Source organism: Coregonus clupeaformis, unplaced genomic scaffold (assembly GCF_020615455.1).
Source record: "Coregonus clupeaformis isolate EN_2021a unplaced genomic scaffold, ASM2061545v1 scaf0222, whole genome shotgun sequence".
NCBI lineage: Eukaryota > Metazoa > Chordata > Actinopteri > Salmoniformes > Salmonidae > Coregonus > Coregonus clupeaformis.
The window spans coordinates 182629-192374 of record NW_025533677.1 but is presented as its reverse complement, the minus strand read 5'-3'; the positions used below and the strand labels follow the sequence as shown (position 1 = coordinate 192374).

The 9746-nt window shown below is 41.2% G+C and overlaps 1 protein-coding gene across 1 annotated transcript in view; it reads left to right on the top strand.

Moving 5' to 3' along the window:
- The first annotated feature begins 5706 nt into the window (after positions 1 to 5706).
- LOC121586735 (ankyrin repeat and IBR domain-containing protein 1) overlaps positions 5707 to 9746 on the top strand; it is a 64484-nt gene continuing 60444 nt past the window's right edge. Inside the window, exon 1 of the mRNA XM_041903680.1 lies at positions 5707 to 5888. The gene's annotated coding sequence lies outside the window, so the exon portion shown is untranslated. The remainder of the gene's footprint in view (positions 5889 to 9746) is intronic.

Genomic DNA, 9746 nt, shown 5'->3' with positions numbered 1-9746 from the left:
TCCAACTACTGGAAGAATAGGTGTCTTCGGCCCATCAGCATAGCGGATTAAAGATAACAGTCTAAATCAGGGCTATACCAGCGACTCTACCACTACAGGGCCAATGCAATACGATCTCCATCTATACCATCAAGGTCCAGACATCTTGGCAGTTTGTTACTTCGGATGGTACAGTCTCAGAAATACATATCCTCTCTTCTGGTCACAGATATATATGTTTCATTGTCACACACCGGATAGGTGCAGTGAAATGTGTTGTTTTACAGGGTAAGCCATAGTAGTACGGCACCCCTGGAGCAAATTGGGGATGTTGTAATGAGGAAATATGCTGGATCTTACTCTGATCATCAGTTAGAGCAGTGGTGGTCACCAACCTTTTTGGAGTCAAAGTCACTTTCGGAATCAAAAAGCAAGCCGAGATCTACCACTCAGATTTTTTTTTTACTCTCTTGAGTCAATTTCCCAGAAGCCTCACTAGACTCATGAAGGTAGTAGCCTGGTACCAGTTCAAAAAATCAGTAATTTAGTGTCTAAAAAAGGAGTTAAATATGTGTAAAAATAAACAAAGTTTCCTGATCTTTCTTATATCTCTGAGATATAGGACAGACACTTCAAAACAAACTTCCTTTAGATTAGTTTTTTGCTATCTGTTTTTCCATGTATGAATCTGTTCTTCAATGCGTTTCTATGGGCTAATAGCAGTAAGGCCAAATACAATGTTTCGTCCCCCCCCAAAAAAGGGGTCCTAAAATTCTAAATCAAACATCTAAATGATCCTTGGTAGGAACATCTTAAAACAATTCCATGTTAGCTTAGTAGAACACCCCACCTCATATTGTTCCTATGACCAGAGCAAGTTAAATAATCCTTGATATTAAAGCTGCAATATGCAGAAATCGCTCCGCCATTTTCTGGTTGCTAAAATTCTAATAGTTCACCTAATTTCAGTTTATGTGACAAAACAAGCAGTGTAGAGAATCATTGTACCATCTAAATCGCTGTGAAATATATTTTCAATTACCAAAAATATTGTAATTTCAGATGTTTGAAGCTGGTGTACAAAACCGAAAGTAAAACTAAACTTAACTGCTTCTTAGACTTGCTTTCAATGAGAATGACAGATCTACAGTGCCTTCGGAAAGTATTCAGACCCGTTGACCGTTTCCACATTTTGTTATGTTACAGCCTTATTCTAACATTTATTAAATAGTTTTTCCCCTCATCAATCTATGCACAATACCCCATAATGACAAAGCAAAAATAGGTTTTTAGAAATTGTTGCTAATTTATTACAAATAAAAAATGGAAATATCACATTTACATACACTCAGTGATGGAGTGGCAAAGCTGTCATCAAGGCAAATGGTGGCTATTTGAAGAATCTCAAATATAAAATACATTTTGATTTGTTTAACACTTTTTTGGTTACTACATGATTCCATATGTGTTATTTCATAGTTTTAATGTCTTCTAAAACTTTTGACCGGTAGTGTAAGTATTCAGACCCTTTACTCAGTACATTGTTGAAGCACCTTTGGGAACAAGTACAGCCTTGAGTCTTCTTGGGTATGACGCTACAAGCTTGGCACACCTGTATTTGGGGAGTTTCTCCCATTCTTCTCTGCAGATCCTCTCAAGCTCTGTCAGGGTGGATGGGGAGAGTTGCTGCACAGCTATTTTCAGGTCTCTCCAGAGATGTTAGATCGGGTTAAAGTCTGAGCTCTGGCTGGGCCACTCAAGGACATTCAGAGACTTGTCCCGAAGCCACTCCTGTGTTGTCTTGGCTGTGTGCTTAGGGTTGTTGTCCTGTTGGAAGGTGAACCTTTGCCCCAGTCTGAGGTCCTGAGCGCTCTGGAGCAGGTTTTCATCAAGGATCTCTCTGTACTTTGCTCCTTTCATCTTTGCCTCAATCCTGACTAGTCTCCCAGTCCCTGCCGCTGAAAAACATCCCCACAGCATGATGCTGCCACCACCATGCTTCACCGTAGGGATGGTGCCAGGTTTCCTCCAGACGTAACGCTTCGCATTCAGGCCAAAGAGTTCAATCTTGGTTTCATCAGACCAGAAAATCTTGTTTCTCATGGTCTGAGAGTCTTTAGGTGCCTTTTGGCAAACTACAAGCGGGCTGTCATGTGCCTTTTACTGAGGAGTGGCTTCTGTCTGGCCACTCTACCATAAAGGCCTGATTGGTGAAGTGCTGCAGAGATGGTTGTCCTTCTGGAAGGTTCTCCCATCTCCCCAGAGGAACTCTAGAGCTCTGTCAGAGTGACCATCGGGTTCTTGGTCACTTCCCTGACCAAGGTCTTTCTCCCCCATTGCTCAGTTTGGCAGGCCAAACTTCTTCCATTTAAGAATGATGGCGGCCTCTGTGTTCATGGGGACCTTCAATGCTGCAGAATTCTTTTGGTACCCTTCTCCAGATCGGTGCCTCGACACAATCCTGTCTCGGAGCTCTATGGACAATTCCTTTGACCTCATTGCTTGGTTTTTGCTCTGACATGCACTGTCAACTGTGGGACCTTATATAGACAGGTGTGTGCCTTTCCAAATCATGTACAATCAATTGAATTTACCACAGGTGGACTCCAATCAAGTTTTAGAAACATCTCAAGGATGATCAATGGAAATAGGATACACCTGAGCTCAATTTAGAGTCTCATAGCAAAGGGTCTGAATACTTATTTAAATAAGGTATTAATGTTTTTTATTTTTCATACATTTGCAAATATTTCAAAAAACCTGTTTTAGCTTTGTCATTATGGGGTATTGTGTGTAGATTGCTGAGGATTTTTATTTATTTAATCCATTTTAGAACAAGGCTGTAAAGTAAGAAAATTTGGAAAACGTCAATGGGTCTGAATACTTTCCGAAGGCATTGTATAACTCATATTTCTATGTGAATTTGGTTTGGTCATATTGCATCTTTAAAATAAACATGAGGAGCTGATAATAATAATAAACAGTGCGAGGGGAAGTAGGGAGAAGAGCATTTATGTTTTATAAAAGTGTTTAATAAAAACAGTGTTGACAGCGCTGAATAAAACTTAAACATGAACTCACTTATATAAACAGAAACAATTTGCTGTACTCTCTCTGGTCATGGTTTTAAAAGTGATGAAATCTCACCTAGGCTGGTATCAAACTTTCCTGTGTGGTTGTGGAAGCTGTAGGAACGGTGATTTGAGCTATCTGATTGGCTAGCGTAGTAGGCATACCTTTTTTTTTAGCTCTCCTGGTCCGCTGGGTAGGCAGAGTTTACCCCATCAGACAAATGAAATGGTTCAAAATGGGAACACTTTGCCTACCAGGCACGCAGGGCTTCTGAAATCTAGTGCACCTGCCGCCAACAGACAAATTGAAAAACAAAATAGGAGCGCAAGGCTTTATTGTTGGCTTTTCCACAGAAATGTTTGGTGATCGACTAGGAATGCCTTGAAGATCCACCGGTTGATCTCGATCCACTGGTTGGTGACCACTGAGTCGGAGCGTTTGTCAAACACAAAACTGTATCTGGCAAAGCAAGACAACCCCTGAAATACACTTTCAATAACTTATTTTCTTAAATGATCAGTGACATGGAATACTTTAAATCAATGGATTTTGAACCATGATCAGAATGTTAGATCTATCCTATGTAAATAAAGCTCTGAGCCTACCTACGCACAATCACATCCTCCATTGAGAACAATGAGGGGATTCGATTAATCTGTCCCGGGTGGTCCTAGGCGTGTTTTGCACGGGTGAAAGTTGATTATGTTCGTTTTGGAACTGGGCTGCCTCCAGGGCTTGAGCCAGGTGCCCCGCTCTGGCCCACGGCGAACTCGGCTCAAAACAAAAGTGATGTATAGGAGTGAACGTTATTTATTAATAAGGGTTACATGGAGAAAATCAGACCTCTCTGAATGCTTGGAGAAAAAAAACAAGTGACCCTCCCCTATACCCAGAATAATAATTAAAACAAAGTGGATAGCAGAGAACATGTCTACCATTTACCCTCACTTATTGGACAGACCAGAGCCTTAGATGTGCTGTTTTAGAAACTGTTCTTCATCCTGTAAGCATTAAATGGCAACGCAGGAATTTTGATAGGTTCAGGGTTGCGAGCCAGAAGGTTGTGGGTTCGTAGACCACTGTGGACAAGAGGAGGGGTGGAAAGATCTGCTTTATAGTAAAAGCATTGCATGAATCTATCATCATATTTGCAGGTCCAAGAAAAAATTGTGTTTTATAAAAATGTCATGCAATTCTACGTCATTTTACATATTAGCGGAATCTTCAAGGCTAAGAATGGACAGAGAGATAGGCCTATGTGTTCATCTGACAGGCTAAGAATGGACAGAGAGATAGGCCTATGTGTTCATCTGACAGGTTAAAAATGGACAGAGAGATAGGCCTATGTGTTCATCTGACAGGTTAGGAATGGACAGAGAGATAGGCCTATGTGTTCATCTGACAGGCTAAGAATGGACAGAGAGATAGGCCTATGTGTTCATCTGACAGGTTAGGAATGGACAGAGAGATAGGCCTATGTGTTCATCTGACAGGCTAAGAATGGACAGAGAGATAGGCCTATGTGTTCATCTTGTCATATTTCTCCAATGCCAAATCAGTGTGTCTTGCAGCAATGGGACAAGACCGTAACTACCAATTGGGGAGAAAAAGGGGTAAAAATAACAAAAGCAGCAGCTCTTTGCTGTTTCCTTTGACAGTCTCTCTCTGGTCATGGTTTTAAAAGTTATGAAATCTCACCTAGGCTAGTATTAAACTTTGCTGTGGGGTTGTGGAAGCTGTAGGAACAGTGATTTGAGCTATCTGATTGGCCAGCGCAGTAGGCGTACTTTATTTAGCGCTGGGTAGGCAAAGTTTATTCCATCAGACAAATGAAATGGTTCAAAATGGGAACACTTTGCCTACCAGGTGCACAGGGCTTCTGAATCAAGTCACCTACCGCCAACAGCGCAAGACTAATTGAAAAACAGACATTTCTACAGAAATGTTTGGTGATCGACTAGGAATGCCTTGAAGATTGACCAGTTGATCTCAAACCACCGGTTGATGACCACTGCTCTATGCACTTCTTGATGAACTCAGTCACCGAGTCAGTGTATACATCAATGTTATTCTCAGAGACAACCCAGAACACATCCCAGTCTGTGTGATCAAAACAATCTTGAAGCATTGATTCAGATTGGTCAAACCAACATTGAACAGTCGCTTCTTAGGCTGCGTTTACACAGGCAGACAAATTCTGATATTTTTTCACTAATAGTTATTTTGACCAATCGGATCTGAAAAATATTGGATGTGAAAAGATCTAGTGAAATACCCATACATCATTGGTTGAGAAAGCCTGGACCAAGAGAAGCATGACTATTGAAATGATGGACTCTGCCGCCCTCGAGTGGGAGAAAGTCACAAGTGCTGGTTGTACAAGAGGAAAACTCTCATTTGTTTTTTTTTTAATGTGGAACATTCACTTTCTGGAAGGGAGGAAGCATTTACCGGTAATTTACAGTAAACAAACAGGACATGAGTAATTGTTGACATAAAAATATTCTGAAAGATTCTTAGAGAAAGGAATCATCATTTAACTTAAAACTTCCTAGAACGTTAACATCCTGCACTTTACAGCGTAGCCCTGATTCCTGATAACACCCAACTGGCAGTCTGGTGCTTTGAGCGTCAGTGGCCAACAAAACAGAGGGAGGGCAGAGTGCAGACAGCCAGCTACACAGGCAGACTAACGGCTAGAGGAACAACGAAAGCTTTTGAGTACACACGCATTATGGAATATCAGCATTGCCTGACAGAAGAATAGGGAATAGTCACTGGCAGCAGAAGTGCGAGTGTTCAGGACAACATTCTGGGGAACCGCACGAGCCTCTTTTGTAAGTCTAGTTAGTTAGCTGGCTAGCTAGTTAATCAATGTTTTTAACTTGCTAGTTAGCGAACACAGAAAAGCCAGAGAAGTGTAGTTAAATTGCTAGCTAGTCATTGTCAACTGCTGCGAGTTGTTAGCTAAGGTTGGCTAGTTAGTTAGCTTTCTCAAGGTACTGTTAGCTAGCTTGGTCAAAACAGCTAGCTAACTTTAGCTAGTTGGCTAGCTAACGATAATGTAGCTAGCTAATCTGCCTAAAACACAGATTTGTGGTCGCTAGCTAGCTAGTTTACAAACATGAACAATTAGTAAGCAGCTAACTAGCTAGAACGTTTTAAAATGTGTTCGTTAAAACAACAAAAAGTTGGACGATGAAGAAGCTAACTAACGTTAGCTAGCTACAATAATGCTAGTTACAAAACATGTCAGCCACTTGATATCCCCTAACGGCCTAAAATTTAACTTTACAGTCAAGTCTGGCTGACTGGGCATTGTTACTTTGTCTGTTGAATATATTGGTTGCTACTGATTAGCTAGCTAGCAGTCAGGCGAAATTTCCACCTTTGAAAAGGCAGTGCCAATGGACAGTGTTTTGGTTGACAGCTGTTAGATAATAAATAGCTAGCTAGCTATCATGTTAGCTGGACGTTCGTATCAAAGATTGAACACTAGTATCAACAAGTGACCCAGTGATTCCAAGAAATGTGTTATTTCTACCTTCTGCCTTGGTACAAAATGTGTATGGCGGGCGGTATCTTAAACCTTTTTCGGGGGGGGACTCAGTCGGTGTCTCAACTTACTGTTGAGTTAGAATAATAGAATACACAAGGTGTAATTTCGAAAATTGGTTGTGCATCAGCAGTCACTTAATTAGCCCATGTCAGCATTTTGTTGTTGTTGATTGGTAAGTTAGTCTAGCTATCTAAACTTGTAGTAAGCATGGTCTAATTACCGACTTGGGTGGGGCCATTGATCATCAGGTATCAAATGCAGACCCATGAGCCACTGCAGCCCCTCATGATGAGTTCTGTTTTTTTGTGGCCCCCATCCCTGAGCTAGCTAACACTAGACTGACATAATGTCATGCAAACAGGCCAGATCCAGCATAGTTCTCTGACACATTTGACAGTTCTAATAGCTTGGGTACCAGCATACCAGTATTCATTAATATTCACTCAACTGGACATTACATTTACGTCATTTAGCAGACGCTCTTATCCAGAGCCACTTACAAATTGGTGCATTCACCTTATAGCCACCTTATAGCCAGTGGGATAACCACTTTTCACATTATATATATTTATTTCTTTGTGTATATATATATACATTTTATTTTTAGTCTTTTTTTTTTGGGGGGGGTAGCCCTCATAGCCTGGTTCCTCTCTAGGTTTCTTCCTAGGCTTTCGCCTTTCTAGGGAGTTTTTCCTAGCCACCGTGCTTCTACACCTGCATTACTAGCTGTTTGGGGTTTTAGGCTGGGTTTCTGTACAGCACTTCGAGATATTAGCTGATGTAAGAAGGGCTATATAAAATAAAATTGATTGATGATTGATTGATAGAAGGATTACTTTATCCTATCCCAGGTATTCCTTAAAGAGGTGGGGTTTCAAATGGGAGCTTGTTCCACCATTGGGGTGCCAGAGCAGCGAACAGTTTTGACTGGGCTGAGCAAACATCTCATGCAGTGTCAGAAAAACCAGGGGACTTCTAAGAATGTAACTCCAGTGTTAAGAGAGAGAATGAACCTCTTCTCTTTTTAGTCATAGATATGGCTACAAAGGCTGCGTTCATACAGGAAACCCAATTCTAATATTTTCTCAATAGTTGGTCTTTTGACCGTTCACATCCAATCCAATTATTATTATTATTATTATTATTATTATTTTTATATTTTTTATATTTTCAACAACAACAAAAAATATTTGCATTTATGTTTTTTACACTCCAGATACAAACTTATACAAAGTCACCTCCATCCCTACTGCCTGCATTATTGTTTGCCACTTGGCCTTAAATTGTACCAATTTGTTTTTCTCGGTCGCCCATGCTATTTCAATATTTGAATAATAAATAATTTGATTTTTCCATTGTGTCAATGATGGCAGATTGATTGACTTAAAAGTTTTTTGTAAACATTTTTTCAAGATGGGAAGAGAATCGTCTAGCCCATTGGGTATTTCACTAGATCTTTTCACATCCAATATTTTTCAGATCCGATTGGTCAAAAGAAAAATTAGTGAAAAAATATCAGAATTTGTCTGCCTGTGTAAACGCAGCCTAAGAAGCGACTGTTCAATGTTGGTTTGACCAATCTGAATCAATGCTTCAAGATTGTTTTGATCACACGGACTGGGATATGTTCTGGGTTGTCTCTGAGAATAACATTGACGTATACACTGACTCGGTGACTGAGTTCATCAAGAAGTGCATAGAGCAGTGGTCATCAACCGGTGGTTTGAGATCAACTGGTCAATCTTCAATGCATTCCTAGTCGATCACCAAACATTTCTGTAGAAATGTCTGTTTTTCAATTAGTCTTGCGCTGTTGGTGGTAGGTGACTTGATTCAGAAGCCCTGTGCACCTGGTAGGCAAAGTGTTCCCATTTTGAACCATTTCATTTGTCTGATGGAATAAACTTTGCCTACCCAGTGGACCAGGAGCGCTAAATAAAGTATGCCTACTGCGCTGGCCAATCAGATAGCTCAAATCACTGTTCCTACAGCTTCCACAACCCCACAGCAAAGTTTAATACTAGCCTAGGTGAGATTTCATAACTTTTAAAACCATGACCAGAGAGAGACTGTCAAAGGAAACAGCAAAGAGCTGCTGCTTTTGTTATTTTTACCCCTTTTTCTCCCCAATTGGTAGTTACGGTCTTGTCCTATCTCTGCAACTCCCGTATAGACTCAGGAGAGTCGAACGTCGAGAGCCATGCGTCCTCCGAAACATGACCCCGCCAAGCCGCACTGCTTCTTGACACACTGCTCGCTTAACCCGGAAGCCAGCCGCACCAATGTGTCGGAGGAAACACTGTACAGCTGGCGACCGAAGTCAGCGTGCATGCGCCCGGCCGCCACAAGGAGTCGCTAGAGCGCGATGGGACAAGGACATCCCAGCCAGCTTAACCCTCCCCTAACCCCGACTACGCTGGGCCAATTGTGCGCCACCTCACAGCACCAGGATCAAACCCGTATCTACAGTGCTATGAAAATGTATTTGCCCCCTTTCTAATTTTCTCTACTTTTGCATATTTGTGATACTAAATGTTATCAGATCTTCAACCAAAACATAATATTAGATAAAGGGAACATAAGTGAACAAATAACACAACAATTACATATTTATTTCATAAACAAAGTTATGCAACACGCAATTATGCAACACCTGTGTGAAAAAGTAATTTCCCCCTTACACTCAATAACTGGTTGTGCCACCTTTAGCTGCAATGACTCCAACCAAATGCTTACTGTAGTTGTTAATCAGTCTCTCACGTCACTGTGGAGGAATTTTGGCCCACTCTTCCATGTAGAACTGCTTTATCTCAGTGACGTGTGGGTTTTCAAGCATGAACTGCTCGTTCCAAGTCCTGCCACAACATCTCAATTGGGATTAGGTCTGGACTTTGACTAGGCCATTCCAAAACTTCCAATTAGTTGCTTTTTAGCAATTTTCATGTAGACTTGATTGTGTGTTTTGGATCATTGTCTTGCTGCATGACCCAGCTGCGCTTCAGCTTCAGCTCACAGACGGATGGTCTGACATTCTCCTGTAGAGTTCTCCGATACAGAGCAGAATTCATGGTTCCTTCTATTAAGGCAAGTCGTCCAGGTCCTGAGTCAGCAAAGCATCCCCCAACCATCACACCAC